At 39.4% G+C, this 27,510-nt stretch overlaps 1 long non-coding RNA gene across 2 annotated transcripts; it reads right to left on the bottom strand.

Annotated features, from left to right (window-relative positions):
- Window positions 1-21,057: 21,057 nt before the first annotated feature.
- LOC106891981 lies at window positions 21,058-27,510 on the bottom strand. Of its 2 annotated transcripts, none has more exons than XR_001412808.1 (3): window positions 27,363-27,510; window positions 26,641-26,672; window positions 21,058-23,132 (listed from the first exon to the last, which is right to left on the bottom strand). It is a non-coding gene; the product is annotated as an uncharacterized LOC106891981 (long non-coding RNA). The 2 variants fall into 2 exon arrangements; XR_001412809.1 differs by having other exon boundaries at window positions 23,090-23,132; window positions 26,641-26,711.

Below are 27,510 nucleotides of genomic sequence, written 5' to 3'. Positions count from 1 at the left end.
CTCAGATACTGCTAGGAATGGGTTCTTCCCACTCAGGTGGCAACAATCTCTGCAGGTGGCGGCGCTGACAGTGATGAGGATAATGTTGACCCATCTCCTTCTCTGTTGGAGTTTGTCTGACAGATCCAAACAACTCATCCAGTTCATTTTTCCCTAGAACAAAGTAGACACACTTTAGTTGTGGGCTCTGAACACAGAGTGGTTCCAAAGAATGTTTATCAACATGGTGATAGGCACTTTATATATATAAATATAGATATTTATACAGTTAACTACACATTGTGCAGAGAAGCCAAGTTATTTCAGCCATTGACTGGGGTTTAAACATTTATTAGGATTTGTTCCAGTGAAAAAAAGATAAGACCTTTATACTAATGGGTCATATTTCACTCCTGCTTCTCTTCCTCACATCTCTACCACTATTCAGTGGTCTAATCGAAGATAACATAATGGTAGCAACAGAAGAATCAGGTTGAAAAACTAAAGACAGTAATAAATTTCACTGACAATCTCGCATCCAGAAAGCCTGCAAACAAAAGCCAAAAGGCATAGAAATCCAACTTATCAGTCAAGTGCCTTGGAGAGAAATTATCTGACGTGTGGGAGGTCTCCCATTACCCAGGTCAAGGACGCAACTTCACCATGTCACTCCTCCCTTCCCATCCAGCTCTCAGGTTCATGGAAAGTGATGTGATGACAGGGAAAACAGGGATGGAGATGTGTTCACGTCTCATCCCACAAGGGAGCTGTGGTGGAACTGGGAGACACATGTTAACATATTAAGAGCTAAGAAATACGTGCAGATGCCACATTTTAGGTACAGCTTTAGCATCTGCCAATATTTTGGAGGTTCTTTACTCATACGACACAAGCAGCAATTTTTGTGCAGATAAGGTGTATTTTTGATACATTTAAACATAATCTCTGTTGTTTTAGTTTCAACGACACTGAGCACTCAAAGCCATAAACAAAATCGTGCTATTCTTGGTGATTATCACCTCTAAAAATACGACTCTTTGTTCTATGTAAAGTTATTAGCTATAAAACAATAACTCAGCATGTATCTAAAGGCATCTAAATACAAACATGATTTAATTCGTAGAACATTACCTGCAACACCACCTTACAAACAAGGGTGCTCCCACACAACATATAACTTACCCAAGAAGAAAGGCAACCCCCCTCCAACACAGGGTTACCAAGCAGGCTGCCTTCTCACCTCCAGCAGTGCAGACGACAGCGTTTCTCACCACTGGATCGATGTACAAAGGCAGGGAAGGATATTAACTAAATACAATTGTTCAACTTGCTAGCACACGGTATATAAATAGCATTTTTTGCATTATGTCATACAACTACCATTGCCCTACAAGGTAGCAGGCCCTTGACAAATAGGTGTATGTGGGAACAAGGGCAGAACCCTTATAAAGCAAACTGCTTCTTTCCTACAGTTTTACCACTTGCCATAGGCTGTGATAGAAGTGCTAAAATTTAAAGCTAATACACAGGAGGCTTGTTTATTGCGTTGTATGGACCAAAGAAGAATTTCCTGTATATGACACTGAAGGCAGAGTGCACAAAAATTCCTCTGAAGTCTGCAGAGAGCGTTGAACAGACCCTCCTCTGTATTAGCCTTTTTCTCGCCTATCTGTGTTTCGAATTTTAACACAGCTGTGAAAGATAAAAAAAAAAAAAGCAACACCAATAACCTTGCCAATTGGGCATTCAAATGTCAGAGACAAAGGAAAGTTTGGTGGGGAGATGAGTTTGCTGTGGGCAATGGCTGTGTCAGACGGCCAATGACATCACTCCCTCTGCTGTCTCCATCATGATTTTCCAGAGCAGGATTACAGCGATGACAGATTCCATTCCAAAACTCCCAGGCAGCTCTTTACATAGATGTTAGCAGAACAAAAGCATTACATGAGATTTCCTCTCGCCGTCAAGCAGCATTTGATGTTCTCTAATCCTCACCTTGGGAAAAAGCATTCGAGAACCATATGGACTTGCTGAAATCACACAGGATGTCCTGTCTCGTAGCTAAAACTCAGGAGCTGAGGAACCTCTGTGGGGCAGAGAAAGCAGAGAAAATAGGTCGTGTCTTTTATTTCCAATAAGAGGGCAGGGATACCCCCCAAAGCTACGGCACATCACCATCAGGTGCAACTCCTACACTCACCATAGAACACTATTCTGGTGACTTAAGGTGGCATAATAGGGAGTAGAAAACCAGAAAAAGCATCAGTATTCTCTGCTGTATTAGAGAGTTCTTTAGTAGCCAGAAATAAGTGACAAAATTTTTTAAATTTATTCTACTTTCACCTTTGAAAATCTAGTCCTCCACTTGTACAGAATTTTGTCAGCAGCTGGTTGATCACAGAAGTGTAGGAAGTCACGGCACTTGACATTTGGTTGGAAGCTTCCATTTAAAATTAATAACCAGCATTTTCATGCATTTTAACCTAAATGGAACCAGTAGTCCAGAATTTGTGTGTTCAGTTAATCTAGTTTCCTTTTCTAATTCAATTATCAACTTTTAGTGTTGGTTAGAGGCTATTTAATTAATATTTTTACTTTGTATGGAAACTCAATCTTATTTGTATCTATTACCAATCATATCATCTAAAATAACGTCATTAGCATCAATTGTCTGCAGTCTGCACTGTCACCCTTGATTTGAGCAGTTTTTTCTTCTCCTTCATGGAATGATATCCAATGAGCAGCTTAAGTCCCATTTTCAAAACCTGATGCATGAAATCGTGCACGTAACATTTATCGCATTTTCAAGGTCCGTATATTACAGGAATGATCAGAAGCTAAAAGCACTTAAAAATAATAGCACGCATTCTTTTAGTTACCCTGTTTTAGAACTACCCTTAAAATGTTATAGCTCTGTCTTTTCCTCAACCTTCCATATTCATATACCTCTCAATTAGTATTTAGGTAATGGAAAATCAAAGGAAATTGAACAGGTGTTATTGTAAAGAGCCCTTTACACTTGAGACAACTGCTTCACGGTCATTATTTAAGTATGTATCGCAGTTTGGAGCCACACTCAAAAGTTTAGATTTCTTACATTACCCAGAGCTCCAGTCCCTGCACCAGCCTCTGTTTTATTAACACCAGTGAAGACAACCTGTAACATTTCAGATATGAGCTCACATGAAAGCTCCTCTTAATTCAGAGCTTGCAATTGATTCAGGCCCATCTCCGCCTGCTGTATAATTCTGTTGTTCCCTGTTGTATTCTGGCTGTACTCTAGTATTTCTACACTGTGATGAAATGAATTTAGACTACGAGCACAGCTACTGGCACGTTGCCTTCCCCAAGTGACTCAGGCACCTTCTGCTTTGTTACAGTGACATCTCAAGTGCCCAGGATTTATCTGTATAGACAACACAATCATAATTCACTGAAAAACGCAAGGAACGAGCATTTTCTACTCATTTTCTACACTATCAGCAAAGTTTTTCTGTTTTTAACTGCAAGCAGAGGGTTGTAATGAGAATGTATTACATGGGCTGGCAGTAACAAGCATGTCACTGCAAGCAAAACCAGTTTCACATCTTGGGTACTTTGAGAAGCAGACAAATACCGTGACTGTCTTTTTCTTCTTGATGTCCTTGTATAATTGATCTTGAGCTAGGAACTTTGCATTCCAGCAGAAGCCTGGATTAGAAACCTAGGCCAACAACAGTCAGCCATCAATCTTGAGGCCACCTATCCTATCTGCAACCATTTGTATCAGCCATTAGCTATTTAGTGACTCCAAGTCTCAGGGAGAGAGATCATCTTTCAAAGAGAATAAGGGCTCAGTGCATATCCCCATTCATTCCTCCTATTCTTTTGCTAATTCCCATCTATTACTCCCTCAGCACTCGCAGTGAAACCTCATGCTCGTTGCTCCAGTCATATTTATACACCACGTTATTAAGCATCAGAAAAGAAATAATTGCTTTCATTTTCCAGATACGAGTCCCCACAAAAATGTAAGTGTGAATTTTCCAAAAATATTGTTGATCAACATGCAATTATTAATAACACCTTCAGCATACACCCATAACTACTTGCTTCTTATTTATCTTGATTTATCCTTACACCATTCCTGAAGTGCAGTGTGGCACCAGGGGCAGCAGCGTTAAACATACTCTCGCTATAAGGGTCCTTTCTCACTGCCAAAGTAGTGTAAAATGAGAGGTTAGTTAATATAAAGGAGACAAAGGCTCTGTACTCGAAAAGGTACCTCTGCATAAGATCCTCTTTTCTTCTTCAGAAATTCTGAAGGGTTTTTTTGCTGTGTCTGAAAATACTATCATCTTAAATACATTCATTTTACTAAGAAAGCATTCTGAATCTGCACTGAAATCGTCTTTCTGCTAGACTTTCGATCTCAAAATTTTCCATTCTGTGACCCCTTCACCATCACAGACTAAGGACAGTGTCTCCACACACACACACAGAGTCCATAAAATAAAAAAGGCCAAAATGCTCTTGGGCACTTCCACCGAGACAGTCATGGCTGTTACATCTTCATCTGAATAATAGCAGTCTCTTAAGTTAGGAAAGTCATGGGATTGACCTACATGGAATTTTTTTTGCGTTTTGTTTGCATCTGGCACAAATAGGTGCAACTGCCTCAGTGTTATTGCAGACATGCTGATTTACAGCAGAGGATAAAACAGGTTGATGGCTCCTCCACAGCACAGGCAAAAATTACCTTTTGCTGCCAAAGTATTGCTATAATTATACACCTAATCAAGCATTTCTGCCAAAAGAGCTCAATTTTGCAGAGCAAATGGCAGCGAGAGGACACCCTACAGCCATGGGATAGCTCTTGCTCTTTGGCTACTGCCTCCCAGAGGGTGATGGGATGTGCAAGAGAAACACTGCAGGGACCCACCACTGGGTCTTTCCATCACCCTTTCCAGCTACCTCTCCCCAGGAATTCCCTGCTTTGCCTAATGCCCAAAACAAGCCCCATCACCCAAGTTCCTGGCTGAGATTCAGTTAGGATTGTAAAACTCAGCATGGATTTCTGTCCCTCCGTGTGTACCGATGGAGGAGAGGTACTATTACACTTCCCTGTGATGAGATAGACTCCTTCAAGTCAATTGGTCACGAGCACGTTATCCGATGCTTATATTTAGAACGTCAACATACATTGATCTGCTGTCAATGCCAAGCTAAGCATACTTGGCCTGCTGTACTTCCTAAATAATTATATTACTCAAGCTAACCTTCTTAATTGTTTAGGTAAAATTTTCCAATTGTTAGCACTCCTCTGAGGCTTTCCCATTGGAATTCTTGTTCCTGAAGAGCAACAATAGACTAAAGTAACTTTTATTACTTTGGGACTGGCCATTAACATTGTCACATTGTTTTTTCTTCTTTTCAGATAACAATTACAGGGTCTAGAATGTTATTTCTTTTATTTTAAGTACATTACACTGAAGTACTTCATGTACACATGAAGTTCTTCAAGTTCTCCACAACTTCCAGGGAATACGCAATGTTTATTTTAATGAATTTTCACTTGGGGCACTTTGATGAACAATTCCCCTAAAAGCACTCCAGCAGGCACTGGCAGTGGAAGGATCAGTACCTACCTCTCCCCAATTCTACCTGGCCATTCTGAATGTGTCTTCTTTCCTGATGAGAGAGTAGATACCAAAGCACACACCTTCTGGCAGGTACAATACCCCTGTCTTCACCCTGCAATTCAGTAAACCAAAGCACAGATCAATAGTAAATCAAAACACCTGAAGTTAATTGCATCACTTTCAGACCTCTAACTACATTTCTAAGGCATCAGGCTCACAGCACTTTCTGTTAAAGCTAACAAATTACTTCAAGATAAGCATTTTAACTTTTTACAAATTGAAACCAATTTGACCAAGCCCATGAGAAATACAGTTTTCAAAGTCAAGGAAAATAATCTGGTGTCTAATCATGTCAAAAAATTCAAAATTTACAGACTCCTCTTTAAATTCCTAGTCTTCATAGTCACATTCTCAGCCAGAAACAGCAAGACTGGTGTAAAAGGGTATAAGTTAGTTGAAGGGGTTTTTTTTAATATAATAAAGCTAATTTTTTTATTTTTTATTTTAATATAAGAAGCACACATTTTCTGGCTAGGTTTATTTTACAAGCATTTCATATGCACAATTAAGATGTTAAGCATGGGCCCAACTATGTTGTTAGGAATTTAAGTGTGCCAGTCCTGACAAATCATTGGCGCTTAACAGTTCTGCCTTTAAAGTCATCATAATTTGACTTCAGAGCACTGCAAAAAGCTAAAAAAAGATTTTAAGAGTTGGAAAATGACTTTTCTTTCCAGGCTGTTCAGAGTACTGTACATTCATTGTACTTTTGAAAGCAATGTGACTTGTGAAACTGGCAACTTTCCCATCCATAGCGTCTTAGAGATGTTTATAGCACATGATATTTTAATTGCCTGATGACAAAATTATTCGGAAATATATATCAGTTTCACAATGCATTTGCTTCATATTTTAAACAAAATATATGAGGTTTGAATAACACTAAGGTCTGGATATAAGCCCAACTAAACAACATGAACGTTAGGGAAAGGTGTCCATAATTCATCACCCTTAACACATCCATCAGCCTATGGTAAGCTTAGGTGTTGCTGGGGATTCAAACCAGGCCAGGTGCTGGTTTGAATATAACTATCCAGGTGCTATGGATGGGCATCAGGGGTGAAATCCATGGTCCCTCACTAGAACCTGAATTTTATTCTAGGCATTCTATTATTTTATTCTTAAGACAGCATGTCTTTTTTTTCTGGTGAACAAAACCCTAGTAATTTCAAAACAACTGCTGTTGTTTAAAATAGGAATCTACCAAACAAAGACGACAAAGTCACTCAAGAAATATATTAACTAATTCTTTTAGTCAAATTACAGTAATATCATCTGATATTACTGTATAAACCAAGCCACAGAATTTCATCCAACAAACTTACTTGTCTGCTCGTACACAGAGGAATGCTTATTAAGTAGAAAATCTCCCTAAACCCACAGATATTGATAATATCCGAATGGGATATCTACTGCCTTCTGAGTGAAGTTTGACATCTTTTTTTTGATGTAGAAAATCCTAAAATGACTTTGGATATGCCTTCTCGTGGGACTGACTGACTGACTCTGTTCCATTCATAAGCCTGGAGTCTTCTGTTTTATAGAAACTTTAAAGGGCATGACTGGGTAGACAAACTGCTGCAGTTTTGGAATTCATGCCTCACTTCCTATAAGCACATAGATGTAGATAATCCAACTGTTAATCCCCCACCAACAGATTTGCTGTTAATATCGCACCTTTTTAACAGGTAGTCAGGAAAGTTGACTGGTTTGGAGAGTACATGTAACAGAGAGGGGGAAAAGAAGAAAAAGTTTTAATGACTATATTTTGTTGCAGCTTTTTAATTGGGAAGCTTCTTCCATTTCCTAAGGGGTTTTTTTTTTATTTTTTCATTATCTTACCAGGGTACGTAGGTAACCTTAAAAAATAAGGAAAAAAAGTCTCTTCAATACAGTCGACAGTTTTAGACTCTTGAAACTGTTTATGCAGAACCTTGTATGAGCAAAAGCTAATTTCATGAGCTAATGGATTTTTTTTTTGGTCTTATTTTACAAAGTACACACAATATACACTGTAGTTAACAGATGCGCAACATCAAAGTCCTATCAACTTCACTCAGCAACCTGCAAATTTAGGTCCTGCTGAAATATCTGAAATAAAATCCTCTTATGGATAAAAACTTGATTCACAGCAGCTGAAGATGTAACCTGTAGATGAGCGTTTCAATTATTTGTCTATAGGAAAAACACAGGCCCCACTCCTAAACTGGGATCTTACTGGAATGCTGTTGTGGAAAAGGAGTTACACTGGTGCTCATCACCATATTAGAGATGGTGTTTTGTAAGTGGTGACTGACCCTCAACTGTCCCAACACTAGTAGGTGTCACTATAATTTATCCCCTAATGGGATTTCCTCTCTCTATGGCTTCCCTACATCTGTGGTTTTGTTTATCAGTTCAGTAGCACTTGTAACAAAACAGGCACGTATATGCCATGACGTATATCACATCCTTACAAGGAGTGAGGGTCGCCAGACACCCTGAAATATGGAATGTGCATTAGCAAGCGTGGTCCATAAAATTTCAAAGCCTGGGATCCTTTTGCAGCCTGACAGATTTTCCCATATAGCTTTCCACATTCCTGGTGTAACCCAATACAGGCGCTGCAGGCTGAATGATACACAGAGACTCCTTCAGGAAGCCTTGGGAAAGCGGAGCCTCCGAATATTACACTTTGCTCTAACTATTCCACAGGTGACTGTTAAGGCTGCATAGCCCTTTCTTTCAACTCGGTAGAAGACAGGCATAAAAAGGGAAAATAGGACAGAACGAGTAACTTAAAAATGAACTCTCATTACCGTTGAACACTATCTTTTATGGAAAATAAAAATTCTTCAGTACTTTCCAAACCTGGAAAAAAACCAGAAGCAACGTTTCAACAGATACATGATTTAATATTGCTTTTGCATTAGGTGCACCAATAAATTTTATTGTAAAATGTGGTTAGTAATACCTGCAAACCGCGAAAAGCATGAAAGCACATTTCTACTACTCGCCTCACTTCTATTTCTTCTATTTACCAGCTGTGTGCTTGCCAGCTATAGCTTATACATATATTCATTGCAGCCCCAGCCACAGGCACGGCGCATGCAACACACAGAAGCACTCAGAGAAGGAGAGTCTGGCCGTAGCCAGCACACACTCACTGAGCCAGGCTCTCGGCAGCATTCAAACTGCACAAAAAGTGCCCAGAGAGGAGCCAAGGCAGGTACACACCACCAGGGCTCCCCAGACCAGGAGACTGGCTCTCCTCCAGGTCAAACCCTAGTGTGAAAGCATCTTCAGAGCGGTTCTGCTTTACATCAGCTGTCAGGGACCCAGAGCTAGTGCAGTTTTCAGGCATTGTTGGGATGTTTTCAAAAAAACTCCCTTGCTTATAGCTTTGCACCCTATGTAGCACAGAAACTGTTCATCTGTGATCAAGGATGACCTTGACCATAGACTGTCTTTCATGGTACAGATCCAGTGAAAGATCCAAACTAACTACAGCACAGCCAAGAACCAGGGCCAGGATGACTAATGACCTTCTGAGCAGCAACAGCACGTAGTTAGAGCGCAAAGTACAAAGGATTTTCAAAGAAAATAATACATAATGTACTATAACCACTATATTGTGCCCAAATTAAAGGTGGGAAAGCAAGCTCCAGCTTGTAATGTTTTCAATAGCTGTTGTGATCAAAAGAGGGAGTGCACAGTTCCCCAGTTCCCCATCTTACAAAACCTGTCATGCCTGTAATTCAAAATTACCTGTTAAAAAAAAAAAAAGTACAGCCATAATTCTGATCATGGATTTGGGCAAAACATTGAACTCAGTGTCTCATCAGCTGTTTTTCTTGTTTAGAACTGGACAAGACAGTCAGATAGTATTATCTCTATTCCCTCCACACATGACTATGTGACAAAAACAAGAAATATTTGAAGATGGCTGAACAGTATTTCCAGGCTGGATCTTTAGGCAGCCACAGTCTGTGGATTATTTTTAAGATTTCTGCTGCTTTCGGTTGTGAAAAAAATATTTGCAGGAAATAGACTGAAATGCCGTGAGTGTCATTAAAAAAAAGTCATGCTTTATTTAGCATTCATTTAATTTTAACTTGCATGCAAATAGAGAAAACAGGTCCACTTATTATTAGATATCAAGTACAGCTCCAATTCCTTTGTGTACCCATGCTATTGAGGTCAAGAGGCTAAATGGCTAACCCAAAATTCTAATATTTAGTACAAACCATAGGTAAATCAACATTTGATTTAATCTGGGAAATTCTACCTCCCTTACTAAAAAAAAATTAATTTCAATAGAAGGTAGGAATATCTCCTCCCTCCTAGGTAGACTTCTTGTCCTGGATCAGAAATAATTCCAGTACCATCAGCAGCACAAAACTGTTGAGAGAAGTTATTAATCTCTGATTCATGTTAACTGCCCAAAATACAACCTGCGGTATGTTACTGTTTCCACTGATGGAAGTAAATAGCAGGAAATAACCGACAATTCAGAAAATCACCTTTTTCAGTTATTTTGTTCACATAAGGAATGCAATGAGTGATTTATTTGCATAAGAAATGACAGGATTTCCACCTCTCCTCTAAATGACATGAGTGTTATCAGAAGACAAGGAAACAAAAGTATTCGTGAGAGGTTCCTCCCTTTCCACACACAGCAGTAGACTGTGACATTAGTCCCAGCTTGTGAGGGATCTCCTGGAGATACACTTCTCAGTTGTTGGGAAGTTGAGGGAGAATGTGGCAGGAACCAGTGCCCCAGTTCTGAAGAAAAAAGGTTAATATTTAAAAGAGGAAGAAAATATAAAACCATCCTTTTACTCCACATAAAAGCATCTTTTGAATTTTGATGCAGAGACAGCGGTAGAGTTTAGCATAGCTAAAATTTCAAAATACTCACAGCGGATGGTGTGAACCTCTCATTTTAGCAAGACAGAGCCGAGATCTGGACTTGATCTGCCAAATTTAGGTGGCTGCGGGAAGGAGGACATTAACCATTCCAGAGCCCTGAGGCACATCTGGGCTCTCTTATTTTGAGCTTAAATTTCAGGTTGGAAACAAAGCAGTCTTTCCAAACAAAATTCTTTATCAAAACTTTTCCACCTTTTGAACTTGACAAATTAGTATCTTCCTTTTTGAAGGTCTCTGGCATCCAGTGACACAATAACTCTCACATTTTCATGCATCCTTTGAAAATGCAACTCTGCTCTGGCTGTCACTTACCTTCCAGTTTGATTTGCACAGACACAACTTGTTTCCCTCCCGCACGCAGAGCTGCTGACCCTGAGCTTGCAGAGTGACAAAGGTGGAAGGAAAGGAAGGCATTTCTTTATTCTCTCCCTCTCCTCTCTTGGTAGCTACTCAGATGAGTTTTGCTATAGGCCACTGGAAAACATAGTATAAAATTTACACAATGCATTAGCAAACAGCAGAGAAACACTGACTCCATTGGGGTGCTCTTTGGAGGCTATAAAACTCAATATTGCAGCAGCTCATACAATAGGATCTTATATTTTCAGAGTGTGAGATACTACAAATAAAATAGTTTTAAATGCATATTTGTTCATTTTGCATATACCTATATATGAGTCAGAAGATCACCAGTCGGAATCATATAGGCATTACTGGCACATGACTTATCATTGTTGTATTTAGGAGAGATCTCACAGCTCTCAAGACCAGTCTTTGAAAATTTTTTAAAATATTATCACAGGCTGTCCAACCCATGCCACAGCCTGGAAACGGTAAATATATATTTGTACATATAATTATATCAGAAGGTAATTCATTTCAGAGTCATTATGTACTGCAGAACTTATTTTCTTGTTGATAATATTACGGTAACACTTAAAATGAGAGAAACTGAATTCATCACCGGCAGAACTTATTTTCTTGTTGATAATATTACAGTAACACTTACATGAGAGAAACTGAATTCATCACCAATACTCATGCACTATTTTGCACCGACAGTAAATCTAGCTGGTTTTATGGTGGAGATCTACAGTTTTAAAAACTCTACATTTTTGGAATCCAGCCTGAAACCTCAAAACTTTTCCCAAATGAAGCTATGTTAATAAAAATCTCAAACTCATCAGCACAAAAGCTACACATACTCCTAGCTAGAGAAAAACATGAGTAGAATTTGGGGCAGATTAATTCCCCCCAAACGCACCAGAAATGTGGCAAGCATCTTGATCTTCGTGTTCAGTAAATCTTTTCCTGCCCTATTGAAGAATGATAATCATTCTTACATGATTGAACTCAATTTGAAACTGCCTTTTTTGAAGTAATCCACTGCTTGAACTTTCCAATTAATTCATGAGAGCCATGAAAATGCCTCACATAACATTAAAATTTTAGTCATCTGTGGTCACAAAAAGCTAACCAAACTAACATGTGTGCACATATCTCCACCAACGGTCGAAGATCAAGCTGCAGAACAGGTGATGCCACCATGTGGAGCCTTGACTGCCAAACGAGGTCAACTGACAGGCATTATTCTGCAGAAGGAGGACAAAATGGAAAGAAGAGCCAAGGTTGGAGAGGAAGCTTCAGGAGGTTGAACAACAGCATCATGGGTGAGCCCCTTTTGTGCTTGAAAACATAAAGAATTTGACATCTGACCTCTCCTGGGAGAAACCCAAGCAACATCTCCAAAGTAGGCAGTGAAGCATGGAACTGCACTATGCACACAACAAAAGTCAGATAAACTAATATATACTGGAAACACAGATAAACACAAAGATGCTTCCTGGACATCTTTGAAAAACCAAACTAATATATACTGGAAACACAGATAAACAAGTGCTTCCTGGACATCTTTGAAAAACCCCAAAAGATCCACGCTATGAGAAACAGTTCTTGTATATCCTATGAAACGTTCCACAGTTAGGAGGCTGCTCCTAAGCTCTCTAATTTCACAGCTGTCTTGCATCATTTTATAGTTTCTCAACCCACATCTCCATAAGGGTTAGGTACAAGACTGATTTTTATATCAAGCAACATTAATAATCCCCTTCTGTTTCTCCAGGTGGATAGCACTTTCTATCGTGCCCACCTGTGGCCATACAGGCCATTTATATTTTAAAAGAGCAGTTAATGGACACTCTTCACCATTATTATGGCTGATAAATACCCCAGTCCAGAAGCAGAGGTGGAAGCAATAATTTCAGGCATAGCCAATACAAGGAATGTAGCTCAATAACATCAAGGTTTATGCAAAATGAGTTTATTTGTGAAGTGGGCAGGGTTTTTTACCAACAGACAACTCCCCAGCTCGCTACTTTTCACTCAATAGATTTGTGCTTTGCTTGTGCTGAAATGGTTATAAGCACATTGCTACAAGCTTCCTTCAAAGCAATTTATGTCCTATTTTAACATTCATCCATTGAGTGCAAGCTGAGCATCTTTGGCTCCTCTGAAAACCAGCTTGGGTACCTGAACTCTAAACCAAACATTACTTGAACATCTGGATGCCTGCTCAAGCCAATGTATCAAGTCAATAAAATAATCTGAGCAGAATTCCTAGTTGTATCTAAGGTTCTTGCCTGCTTTTGGACCAGAAGCCCAGCAAAGAGCAAATGACTGAACTCCATTATCTCAGGTGCTGATAAAGCAGACTCCAAAATGGAAGACTTTTTGAAAGTGACTGGATTTCCTGCACCAATATTTTTACTAGTGGCTTCTACTGTCAATTATACACGACTCATGGGAAGATGGAGGGAAAAGACATAACTAACTTGAAGGTACTTACAATGAAACTTATCACATAGATTTAAAAATTTCTCTTCATGGCATATAAATGCTCACATGCAGCCTGAGGAGAGGTAAGTAGATTTTTTTCCTTTTTTTCAAGTACAGTTGGCAGCAGATCCTACTCATGGTCAGTTGCTTGGCAACAAAACAAGTTTCTCTGGCTACAAAATAAATATTCCACATCTGAAATATTTGAGAAAACACTGTTTTTCCTAACTACATTCCATAGTACTTGGGCCACAAGGTTTCCCAGAATAGTCTAAAATGTTAACAGGGTTACACAAAGGACGACCTCCAATTAGATTATTGCTCGAAGACAGATATAGATATGTCCCCCTACACAACAGTGTTCACATACTTTTAAAATAGTGTGTTAAATCTACTCCATGGTCTGGAGCAGTAGTTTAACTGCCTAGGAACAAATTAGCTAACTGGATCCTGCGCCCTTTTAAATGTAGGCGTGGTGGGAGACATTTTGCAGGGACGAAAAATCTGGAAGTCGCTATATTCGGTCTGAGATGTGTGCCAAAGAAAGCACGTCTAAAGAGAGAGCCAGTGAGCGCAGACATAAAATCAGATATCTCATCAACTACCAGACCCACAGAGGTGTGCTACTGGAAGTACCTGCTCTGGGATTGGTATAGAAAGTGTTAAATTAGTCACATGTTTTCACGTAGCTCATCATTCTCACCGCCATCTTTCTCCTCATCCTCTCAGTTTGACACTGCTTTGCTGAGGACAAGGCAGTAGAAGCCATTTCTTCCAACCTTCTGATGGCATTTGTCCCACTCACCAATTCTAAATAATACAATGGACAGAGTCTTATTTTACAGATGCAGAGTGCGTGTCCTGGACCAGTAGACAAGAAGCCTGTAGAATCAGCTAACTCTGCAGTTTCCCAACAGGGTTGAGGGTGGATGTTTAAGAAGAAATTAGGACTAGAACATAGTGATACTTCTTTACTATCCTCTTCAGCTTTCAACACTCTGTAGTACAAGGATTTCCTGCATTTAATAGCTCTCGATGAATCCTTCTTCCTTGAATTTGTCATAATACAAAGACTAGGGAGGAGAAATATCTATTTCCAGATTTTATTATTTGTTATAATTCCCAGAATGCAGCAGCAATTATCTGGGGCTTTTTATAACCCAGCGGCAATGAAAAGTTTATTCTTGAAAGAAAAAAGGAGAGGCTATCTACCTTGTAAGTATTAATTAGAATCTTTGATAAAAAGTTTTAAGGCTGCCAAGTCAGGAAAACAGTCTCTTAAGTTACATAGGCTATTCCTAAATTCAAGCATCCCTTTAAATATAGAACCTGGGCTCCAAACTCACCTGGGCCTTTCCAGAAGAAGGCCACTGATAGTAAGTCTGGGGTTCTAATGCCAACAAGCAAAACTAAAAGTCTCCCATGCGTACCTAAATGCTATGGATATCTCTATTCTATGTAAATTTCCCTTATATTTGTCTTCTGTGTACACCCTGACCACTTGCATCTCAGTGCTGGAAGCTCCAGATCTATCACACAGTCAAGTGTGAACAGGATCTAGAAACTCAGCTGTACTAGATGTATCTGGCCACTCATCTCATCTGAGCAGCCTAATCCAGTAGACATGTTAGAAGCTCAACAGCAGCTTAGGAAGAAGCAACTATTGATTTCTTCTATGACACGTGGGGAGGAGAAGTTATTTTCCCTCCATTGTGTTGTATCCATTTGTGAAGTATATTATTTTTCCAAGTTATTTCTGCCACATTCACAGGGTGGACAGGGTTTATTTAATGAGTCCTTATGTTTTCGTCATTAGCAGTGCTTGGTCCCCTGTGCAAGAATAATTAATTTCCTCCTGAATGTCCTTTAATGTTATGTGTTTTGCAGATGTTGATTAATATTTCTGTTATGTCCACATTATCTCATTTTGCAATAAGAAACCAAAGTGCAAAAGAGTTACTCTTTTTGCATCTACTTATTTTAGATGTCTTATTTCAGATTCTCAGAATCTGAATTCTCATTGTACCAGTTTATTTGTTAATCTGACAATCTGCAGGTGTTAGTGCCGGGCATATAAGCAAATTCAGCCCAGGATCTCCAGGTAAGCAGCTAAAAAGCAAAGAAAACATATCTCTAAGTGTATCACTTAGAATTCAATGACAGACAAAGACAGAATTAATTTCCTCATCACTGGTCTCAAAACCTTAGTCTTTCTAAAGCTCTGTCTTTCATACTCCATCTTTCAATTTCTGGAATGTTCAAAACATTATTCCTGCAAGCTTCATCCCAGAGCATTTCATCCTGTGCAATCAATGAGCAAAAGAGCCTGTGGAAAAGTGTGGTTTAAGACCGTATCGTAATACTTGGGGAGCAGAACAAAAATTCTATCACTGTCTTAATCTCAGTGCTCAACTTTGCTACATCCTGTTAATATGTCCCTGTAGATGCTCAGCATACAATGCTACACTGACACATCTGTGTTTCACACACTGGAGCACACAGATCCAGAGCGCTTCATGCTGGAGGATGAATGGTAGATTGGAAAAGCACAATTTTTGACACTAAGTTTCACAGAAATTTGCTGTAGCCAAAGAACAAGGAAGCTTGAGTTCCAGGATTTATAATGACATTTTAAAGGGAGAGTGATCCAGAAGATATTTTATCCAGCTTATTCCTTTGAGAGTTCCCTGGACTTTTTGTTTCAGGTCAAATCACTTTGCTCAATAAGTCTTAGCGTCCCAATTTCATAGCATCAAAGAATCACTGAATGGTTTGTGTTGAAAGGGACCTTAAACCACCCTGCCATGGCAGGGACACCTCCCACCAGACCAGGTTGCTCAAAGCCCCATCCAGCCTGGCCTTGAACACCTCCAGGGATGGGGCATCTACAGCTTCTCTGGGCAACCTGTTCCAGTGTCTCACCACTCTCACAGTAAAGAATTTCTTCCTAATATCTAGTCTAAATCTCCCGTCTTTAAGCGTTATCGTGTATTTCAGACTACACTTTTGTCCTGTCTGCTAGCCCAAACTATCCAAATTTCATCCAGTCTGTCTCCTACCTCAGTCTGGTGTCCAGTCAACCACTCACCCACTTCTGTATAAGTTTTGCTTTCAGCCCCCATATCCAGCCACAGTGTCCATGTCCTCACTGCCTGTTCTGTTTTCAGCATCATTCCCTGTTTCTTTCCAGCTCGCCCCGCTATACTGTTGTTCCTTATCAGATCTGTACATACACCCTCCCTTATTTCCATCCTAGTATCCCATTATTTCTCTGCCCCAGGCCCTCTGCCTGAACAGTCCTTGGTTCTCACGACCAACCCAGCAGTTCCTGTCCACCCCTTTTAGTTCCACCACTCACTCATAGTGCCAGTCTTCCCACATGATGCAGTCCCATTTGCCTTTCATCAACTACGCAGGGTCCACTTTCCCTCTCTATCTAAAACCTCATTATAGTTTCTTTTTCTCCTGCCGATTTCCTTATCCTCCTTTCCACACATCAGATCTGGTCCTGTTCCCCTTGAATGTGAAGTAGGTAGATACGTAATTTCCTTCACATGAACAAGAATTACATATCCCTGATGGGAGGGAAGGAGGCATGGAAATCATCTCCCAGAACAGGAAAACTACATGTTTTCAGAGAAAAACATTGCCAATATTTTTTTTTAGCATGGGTAAAACCAATGTGTTTTTCACTAATCTTGTTCTTGGAAGACATTAAACTCTTCTGGCTGAAACTTTCTGAAGAGAATTCAGCCTGAGGCAGACACCCAATGCAACATGGAAAAATTTAGTTTGAAAAGCTACTTTGACAAAGTTGTGAACAGCTGAAAATAGGCCTTTAGGACTGGAAGAGCCTGGCAGCCTTAGTGATAGATGCTGTTACCAGCCCTGCCTGTAGTGAGAGTCAAAGGGCCACCCTATAAGGTCACCCACTTTGGTGACCATCAAGCCTAAACCAACTGAATTTTATGGAGTAACTCTGGGTTCCTGCTAATTGTTACCAGCCCTGCCTGTAGTGAGAGTCAATGGGACATCCTATAAGATCACCCACCTTGGTGACCATCAAGCCTAAACCAACAAATTTTATGGAGTAACTCTGTGTTCCTGCTAACACAGCCAAGACAAGACTTCTGCCATTTAATTGTCCAATCTGATGCCTTCATGGCCTGATAGAGAGATCCACACAATACTCTTCTGTTCCCTTGGGCTGTGCCATGGAACACGAACGGGGGTAGAAGGGCTGGTTAGAAGATTTCCCCTGAGCCTCAGATGATGATGTGGCAGTTCATCATAAACAGTTGGTGGACAAGCCACTGGCCCCCCAGCTGCTCAGATTCCTTCTGTGAGAGCCAATATAATTGTAGCCCGACTTCAGAGCTTCTCCACTCTGAATTTTGCTGTAATGGACCTACCTAGAGTAATTAGACCACGTGTTGCATCGCCAGATCCATTTAAGGGAGTCCTTCTGCAGTTTGGTTTACATGGTTTGACAGTAATTGTTTAAGTGGATGCCATTGTAAAAGCACTGCAAAACAAAATTGCAGAATTATTTTAAATCAATAAATATAATTACAAGTTCATCAGACCACAAGCTTATCTGTAATTAGTTCTCCATATCATAATGCAGTTCATAACACTGATTTTTTGCGTTACAGGTTGTCAGACAAAATTGACATTTGCAGAGGACAAGATATTTATAGTCAACTGAGCTTTTACAGATCAGAAAGATTTTGAGCCCTGGCAAAAAAAAAATAAATAATCAATTGTGGAATTTGACAAATGGCTATGGAGTTATGGAGTTTGGGAGCAAGTTTGGTTATACTGGTACCATTGGTACCAGGGAAAAAATTACAATAAATTAGCACAGTCCTTACGTACACCAAAGCAAATGGCATTTTGCAACTTCAGTTACTTAAGCAGCTAAATCTGTAATTTTTCTTTCAGGACTACACAAGATTGAGTAGCTTGAAGTGGGAAGAGCTGTTTTTGTAAAGATATTCAAATATTAACTTTCCTATATGAAAATATATGTGCACACACATGCCGAAACACACACCCACATACATATCTGTGGTGTTTAATGCCAAGTATGTACAGCCAGAGTTCATAAACTCTCTACAGCATTTATAAACTGGCCCTGATATCACAAACCTTCATTGTAACCCTGATCTCAGACACGGAAATGATGGTAACCTTCTCAAGGTAGTCACAAAATAAGAGATGGTACTTACGTGCTGACTCCTATACTTTTGTTCAAATCACTGGCTCAAACCAAAACAAAGCATAACCCTGTAAATGTAAGAAACATTCAGTTAGAATATCACAGTAGCAGTTCTGCATCCATACATCACACATTGCTATTTTTGTACGACACATTTCAATTTTTTTATATATATATATCTATCTATACACACACTACTAGATAAGAAAAAAACCCTCAAAAAATCATTTCACACAAAGGAAAAAATTAATGAGTAACAGTAGAATATTAGAGAGGGGGCTTTTAAACTGCATTACAAGTGGCTTATAAGCTTCTGTGATTACACCTGCTTTTAGCAGTGCTTCAACAGCTCAGTGTTAGTTGTTGGTTACAACTGTACTGTGATATCAAACACAGTGTGAGACAAAATCTGTAGTTAAGTCTGTTGGTAGAGTTTCCAAAAATAAATCAGAACAGAATCTAACCCCATCTTAGAAGTTCTTCGGGAAAATGTCTTAAAGCAAAAAGTGGGTTTTCTTCCCAATGGATTTCACGGTTATTTTGGTCACTATTCCAATGTTAATGATATAAAATAATAAATACATACAGAATATAATATGTAGAGGATTTTAATCTATATATAAAATTAAATTAATTTTACATTAATGAGGATTTTAATATCACAGTATTTAGCTATTATTTTTCTATTTCTTTACATATACCTTTGTTTCTCATCTTGAAAGGGGGCTCCACACTGCAATGTGTCCAAAGCTCAAAATTCACCTGTCCAAAACTCAAAATTCCCATTAAACACCTTTATTTTTAAATACATGCTTAAACACAAACAAAATCAATAAGGCATAAGTATCTTAAATACCTAAATGAAATGCAATGAATTTTAAAGACTCCAAGGTTATTTCCAGTCAATCCTATTCAAATTCCATTGAAATATGAGCTTCAAGATGAATCTTTAATAAATTTTAACTACTTGATTTCAAGCAGTTATTCCTAAAATTTTTTTCTTCTGCTGCTCTCCATCCAGTAAATAGAAAGCAACTCGTAAGCACGGGCAAAATTTAACTTTTACATTTAAAAAAAATTAAAAATTGCAATTTAAAAATATTATCTTTATATTGTATTTCCCTGCAGAAAAAAAATACCGTTAAATCAGAGCAAAACAGAATAAAACCAATCCACCTGTGACAAAATTTCTAATGAGCATAAAGATACCATGAGCTTTCAGAGACCAGAATAGTTCCTTGACAACACTTTGGAAAGCACAAAGGAGGGCAAATGCATCATTTGCGGTGAAAAATAACTTTGCCCTTCATTGTGGCTTCTTCAGGCAGGAGGTGGGTCAGAAGCTCCGGGTGACCTCTCTCCAAGTCAACAGAACAATTCTGGTTTGAATTCTGAATCCACACGTTAACTCTTGAGAATAACAGGATGCTGCCTGTCAGCATCAGTTTTACCTGCAGAGGATGCAGAGCACTATTACGCCAAACATGGGCCAGACCATTCTTATGATTAGAGTGAAATTCAATTAATTCATGTAAGGTTCAAATCAAATGATTTAAATGGACAAATACCAGCCAGTATCTGGCCAGTGTTGGGATAGGGGTTGTTTACAGGCTAGATACCCACCATTCAGAGTCTACCAATCAGTAAGTTCACCCAGTATTGGTCCTCTTTTTCTCCATAGTCAATAAGGGGAATGGTAATGACAGTTCAGACATGACAACGTTCCAAGGACTCCTTCCTGCCAACTGACCGTGCCATGGTGGGAAATGAAAATTTGGCCTGTGTAAGAGTACAGTCCATAACAAGACCATGCTCTCTGGTTTACATGGAAAACTTAAGATGCTGCTCTGCAGGGATAAAGGAATCAAAGCTGTGTTTTACATGGAAAACTTAAGATGCTGCTCTGCTGTGAATCCCATACAGTTCCATATATCGCCAAATGTTAAAGGCATTAACCACAACTTCACCCGTACCATTTCACATTGCATCCACATTTTTAAACCATTAATATGAATATGACACTACCAAACACAATTTCAATATAATTGAAATAATAAAGGATTAGAAGACGTGTTTCTTAAAGGCACCACCAATTTATCTACAAGCTTTGTTTGCATACAGCAGCTAGAAATAGCAATGATTAGCTGAAAGAAGAAAAATGGATCATTGTGCTTATTTTTCCAGTTACTTATTATCAAAGGTACATCTGCACATCAAGTAGACAATACACTTTCCCTTTGTGGTCTGCTGGTGTTGGGAAACAAAACAAAAAAAAAAAGAACAGAATCATCATTAAAATTAAGAACCACAGAAATGGGCAATGTTGTATCTACATTTAATTTATTGTCATCTGGCTACATTTCAAGTCAATGACATGCATCTTCGGGCATTGCTGTTTTGTAGCCTACCCACCATAAATAAAATCTGAGGTTGAAATCAATTGACCTGACATTTACCCTGTTCCACAGCATGAACACATACCAGCTCTCGTGCCTGAATTTTAGGAGGCTTCAAAAGACAAAGTGATAAGGGCTGATTAACAGTTACTAATGAGACAAGTCTGTAGGAGTGTGCGAGCCATGAATGGGACAGAAACTCTTTATGGGAACGCTGTGGGTTTTTACCTAGGTTGAACTCTGATATCATCATGTGAGCTACCAAGAGATAGACAAGGCAGTTTATGAAGTGGCAACGTTCACTCTTACGTGACATAGAAAATTATCAGCCCGAAAAGGACACTGCATTTTCTCAGGCAAGGCAATATGATTTTCCTACTTTTACCGTAGGAAGATTCAGTTCTGAAAAGTAGATGTTGAGTTGTATATGCAGTAAGATTTTTGGATGTTTGACTTAGTGAAACATCAACTTGAAAGCAGACAGTCCACTTGGAAGAAATTATTTAATTTTGCAAGATGAGTTAACCAAAAATTCCCAAGTCACTATGGCCTTCGGCAAGTAGTCAAATCCTTCGGTATTCTAGTAAGCTCCTTATTAAAAGGCTAGAAGTGAAGGTATCTCGCAGGGCTTTGGAGTAAACTCACTGCATACCATGCTGTCGTGTGCCCCCACCCCTCATTGCTGCTGAAGCACAGCTAGAGTCCACCAGATCATCCCCGCGGCACAAATCTGTTTTTCATGAAACAGACTATTCCAGTGGTATCCAGCTCGTCCTGGTCCTCAGATATATCACCTGCTAAGAAATGTGAATATTCAGCAGGTTATAGTCAATTTAAAACATTCAGTCACTTTCAGATCCGACTGACAGGGAAGAACCATGAGGAATTTGGTAACAAACCAGCCAATCAGGTGAAAATCCACTCCCGTGCCATAGTGTGGCATGTGGATACTGAACTGGGCTAGTGATCTTCAGCTTCATCCAGGCACCATCAGTTGTTGCCTACAACTGAGCAGCCAACATCTTAATGTCCAGATCAGCAGTTAGTCCAGCAGGCAGCACACCATCGCGTTTCACCTATCAAGACCGGGCCACTGGCAGCCTTGGGCTGCCCAGCAATAGGATTCCTTCCAGCTTGTCCCGATCATTTAATTGGCAAAAGTCCAAAAGTCTGTTCCCGACAACAAATTCATGCCCGAGTTTGACAGGAAGTCATTTGACTCAATCAGTTGTCCTTTTTTCCCCCCCCTCTCTGTCAGCATGAGGCTTTCTGAAGAATCTTCACTCAGCTGCAGTCTCAACGGGTCATTTCTCTCTCATCAGATCCCAAGGTAAAATCTGCTCCAGCTCCATTTACCTTATCCCAGTTCTCCCCATTGTCAATTCAAATCTGAACAAGCCTTTTGAAGTCTCTTAGTTGTCTTTTCTCGTATCGGGAAACCTTCGGGACAGTTTATAATCTATATAAGTACTAAGACAGGACCACAAAATGAATCGTATTAATATAATTACAACTAGTAAAATCATCAAAAGGGCTGATTCCATATTTAAGCTAGAATAATGAGGTAATGCGAAAAAAATACTCTGGGAGATCTAATTATATAATGCAGCATTCAGTTCTGCACGGCCAGCCCAGCAATTCCTGTAACATTCCAATCAAAGTGATCTCACTAGCATGTGAGAGAAGAGTCCAGCTGACAGATTTGGGACATGTAACGTACTATTTAGTCAAGAGGCCCCATGTGCTATTCATAAAGAATTAACAACTCTTATATTGACAATGACAGTATTGTCAGAAGACCTTTGGAAAGGGGAAAAAAAACTCCATAAACTCCGTCTCTGTGAAGTTGGACTTTTTTTTTTTTTTTTGGCCCCTTTTTTCCAATGCTGATGTAATCTCCAAACATCTCCAGCAGCAGCTGCTCAGCGAAACCAGGCACCTTCTCCCTAGTCCCTTTCAGCAGCACACGCAGCACTTTCCAGCTCCCTCAAGACAATCAGGGTCTTTCTTTCACCAATTAGCTATCACTTCAAGAGCCCTGCGCTGTCCAACGAGCTCTTAAGAATGGTCTTTGCAGGAAACAACACTGGAGAAGCTTTTTTTTTTTTCCTAGACAAATTAAAAGGGGAAGAAAGGAGGGAGGGGAGAGAGAAAAAAAAAAGCACAACAAAACAAATCAGAACACAGAAGCTGTCCAAAATGCATCGCTCATTTAGTACATTGATAAATGCAGAAATGTCCTCAAGAGCCAATGCTGGAGCAAGACACACACACACACACACACACACAAATGCTCCAACTTTCTTTAGGAGATAGTTTGTTTAGTTGAATATGTTAAACAGGTTTCACAGAAAGAAGGGCTCTTGTTACAGCAAGTCTCTGAGTTATACGAACTAAAAGGAAAAGAAACTCCTGGAAGATTATGTTGTATTTCCTTATTTGGCTCTCCAAATGTAAAGCAGCATTATTTGAAGTAGACATTATAGGAAAGAACTCAGTTTAGCTCACTTTAAATATAGATGGATTGATGAAATGAGTAATTACTGGAACTGCTAAGATCTTTTTGAACTTACTCAACTAGTAAGCTCCTTTCCCCAGAAACCACACTTTCCATCTAAAAAGAAAATAAAGCCCAATTCAGAGACGTGAAAGCTCTGTGAATTTTACATTCTTTTTCCTTTAAAATCAGGGAATAGGTACAGTAATACCTTGAGGTCCTTGTTAATGCCAAGTCCCCATTAGAACAAGTACAAACTCTAGGACCCAGTTCAAGAAGAAAACAAGGAACTTTTATAGATGTTCAAGTAATTCCTTGCCTGGGCCTGGGCTTCAGGAACTGGACCTGGACAAGTGGAGTTATGAAGGCAAAAACGTGAAGGATCAGAATTAAGTTAAATGACTTGGACAAGGTCTAAGCAATAGCACAGTGTCAGGAATTCTTCCCTGATTTTCAAAACTCTGCATTAAACCAAATGGCATACCAAAATCCTGAGTGTCAGTATTCTCCTACTGATCATTTCATGGTCAAATTTGTCCTGATTGGCATAACCTCAAGAGAGTCAACACATTGCCTTCTACAAGGACAACACAAATACATTTACATTATAATATATATATATATATAAATAAATAGTCTATTCCCTTTTATTGACTGTATTAGGAGCAAAGTTCCAGGCTTTGTAAACAGTTAAATGGCACGGCAAAGCAAATACTTTAAGGGGTTTCAGGAGTTTGTTCCCACTAATGGGTGCTCTTAACTACTACAGGGATTTTTTTAATGGAGATGGAAAGTGCCAGAACTGATCAGACTGCTTAAAAGGAAAGAAAGTCTGATGTATGTGCATTTATGAAGGAATGTGAATCAACTCAAATTCCTCTGCACAGGAAGGTTCAACCAAGGGATGAGTACACACAATCAGGATTAAGAAGGAATCTTTGTGGAGGTGCACCAAACAATGAGTGTCCTTTTATACCTACAGACTTCAAAAGATGCTGAGTTTAAAGGGACTACTCCTTTCAACTAACAAAGATTTTGCTGAAAAAACGCAGCAGGCTGAAGAGAACAAATACATATACATATATGCATTACTAGGGCCACCTCCAGTTATAGGAAAAGGATAAAAAGGACCCAAAAAGGTCTATCAGCTTGCCCTAAAGCAAGATCAGCTATGCCATTCCTGACAGCTGTTCCTCTAACCTGCTTTTTTTAAAGAGACCTACATCCACACAGATGAGAAGTAAAGAAATCTCCATCTCATCTGAAAGGGATTTAAGCAGAAAAAACAGTTTGACAAATTGATCAGTGGTTCTATCTGCTACAATACTGTAAGCCCACAGCCAGGGGCTCTATGTTACATAGTTATTTGGGCAATTTACTCATTTTGAGGCTGTAATTTATTGGTTGAGGCAATGATATCTGCTTTTTTTTTGCTTTTTTTTTTTTTTTTAGAAAAGCATTATTTTTATGCAGCTTTATGCAACAGCTACATCTAAAAACGACAGTATTATTAATGCATAAAGATGGTTTAGTATGAAAGCAGTTTGTTCATAACAGTTCTTAAACATTCACATTCATTTTTTAGGGGCTCCTCAGCACTGACTGCGGTTATGAAAGGCTTTTTTTTTTTTTTTTTTTTTTTCCAGAAAATCATGAAGCTCTATATCTGTCTCCTCTGGATGGACGTGATTGCTGTACCTGAAAGTGTATTTTTTTGGGACAACCATCTTCCTATATCCTGGTGCAATCCCACTGTCGGTACTCTGGCAGGAGTGCTGAAAAGCACCAGCAGGATTTTACCAATTTCAGTATTAACTAATGGGACTGTCACGTAAAACCACACTTCCTATGCCTTGGCCAGCGGCTCCAGCTCAATCTGTTAGCGGCGAGAAGCCCGGTGGTTATTTAAGGGCACACGAGGAACGAATGGGTGGTTTCTTCCAGTGCCAAGTGAACAGGTGCCTCCTCCCCAGGGCTCACAAGTGGTTCTCAGCTAGGCCGGCTCCGGCGTTCCCCCAGAGGTGTCAAAGCCAGAACAGAAACCGCACGACCCTCACACTTGGCGCTGGGTTCTGCTTGGGACAGGCTGAGATAAAGCCGGGTAAGCTCCCACCGGGGCTGCCTGCTCAATAGCAGTTCTATTGGCTCCACATGCCACGGCTGTCAACTTGGCAGTCTTCGTAGGTACTGGAGGGATTCACACAAAGGAACGCTGCATTTCAGTTGCCGAGGATGGAAGGACAGTGCCTTCCTGCTTAGATTTCACTCCTCAGGACGGATTTCCTCCCACAGAAAATTCATGGCACGGTACGAGCAAGGCCAATCACTACGTGCCAGATGAAAACATCTTGTGGCTAGATTTCAGAAACTGCAGTTTAACAAGGATAGCTGTTCTTCCTTCCTCGTAAAGCATTTTGAGACCGAGTGAGGAAAAGCACTACGTAAAGCCTGTAGATTGATAATTATTATTTGGATTTTCCCAAATACACTTTTTTTTTCACATAACAGATGTTCCTAATGCCTGGCACCATTTTTAATGATTTGCCTTTTCAAAGAATGTGTGCTGTATCGCACATAAAAGCATCCTCTCTGTTCAGAGTTTATTTTGTTAAAATCATTTTTCAACTAATCATATCTCCAGAGAGCAATGGCATGACAGAACAGTACTTCTGATGGGTGATACTTTATTACTAACATATGTTTTCCTCACATAACCAACATTATTACCCTCGTCTGCTATAAATATTTATTAAAATCTTCCAATCTGAAATTATTTCCAAGACAAATTCCGTATTTTGCTTTTAAACTATCACACGATCAGTTGTCCTGATAATCAGTGCCCATTGAAGGGTAGTTTAGCAAAAAAAACCCCAAAAGTATGTATTACGCATTCTTGTAAGGCAACAGATTTCCCATCTAATTTTCCAGTTCCAATTATAAAGCAGTCTATCTCCTAAAATATCGCCACATTTCTAAAGCTTTAAAATGCCAAGTGAATTTACAAGCAACAAAGCAGACAACACAACAATAATCATAAACCATCCACTGTTACCATCAGTTTGAAATACATCCCAAAACACAATAAATTAGAAATAATGAAAAAAAGGATATTGGACTTACTGTATATACCACACATTCAAGAGTCAGCATATCTACAAAAGAAAACGGCAGAGTTGCATGTGTCGGCACAGCTAACAAGAAGTTCCCAGTTCATTGTTGAGAAAAAAAGTAAAATTCAAGACCAGAAATTATCTCAGAATCATGTGCCTTCTATGGTTATCAGAGTCAAAAAGGCACCTTGGTACAGTTTACATACGGGTAATCTCCCAAACGGGCACTCTACACCACACTGAGAACAAAACACCACTTAAAAAGAGCCAGATCAAGGTATTCAAAGCTTTAGAGGACAAAAATCTGACATTCAAAGTCAATTCCTCCCTCAAATAACTTGTGATAACATGCACATATCAAGATCATTCAATGTTGCATTGAGTCAAAAGAAAGCAAACACCTGCCCCACTGGTTTTCTACTGGAAAATCCCCAGCAAACATACTCCTCCCACTACAGTCGGTTCGATATGGCCATTTCCATGATCAAGGAAAACAAGAACAGAAATAAGATACTTCGTTTATCACATATTTCTTCTCTTAAGAATAACTTCAGTGTCCATAAAACTAGGAGTGTTTGTAAAACACCAGGTCATCCTCAAAGGCCCCACAGTCAAAAGTGAGATTTAAAAGCAAAAAAAGGGCACAGGCCATAGGAAAAACAATAGAAGTGAGGGGAAAGGGCCAGGAGGAAATGAAGCAAAAACTTATAAATCAGTCTTAAAAGGGATTACCTGAAGAGATCTGTATTTTAAAGAAGACTTGATGAGACCTTAGCAGTTATGGACCTGTCACTCTACTGTCACCTCCATATGCTGCTGTGTGCTGCAATGCCCAGCAGTAGACATCTTATTTCCCTTTCATTTACAGGAACTTATTAGG

The sequence above is a fragment of the Calidris pugnax genome, unplaced genomic scaffold (assembly GCF_001431845.1).
Source record: "Calidris pugnax isolate Ruff unplaced genomic scaffold, ASM143184v1 scaffold107, whole genome shotgun sequence".
NCBI classification, from domain to species: Eukaryota; Metazoa; Chordata; class Aves; order Charadriiformes; family Scolopacidae; genus Calidris; species Calidris pugnax.
This window is presented reverse-complemented; position numbering and strand designations above follow the sequence as displayed.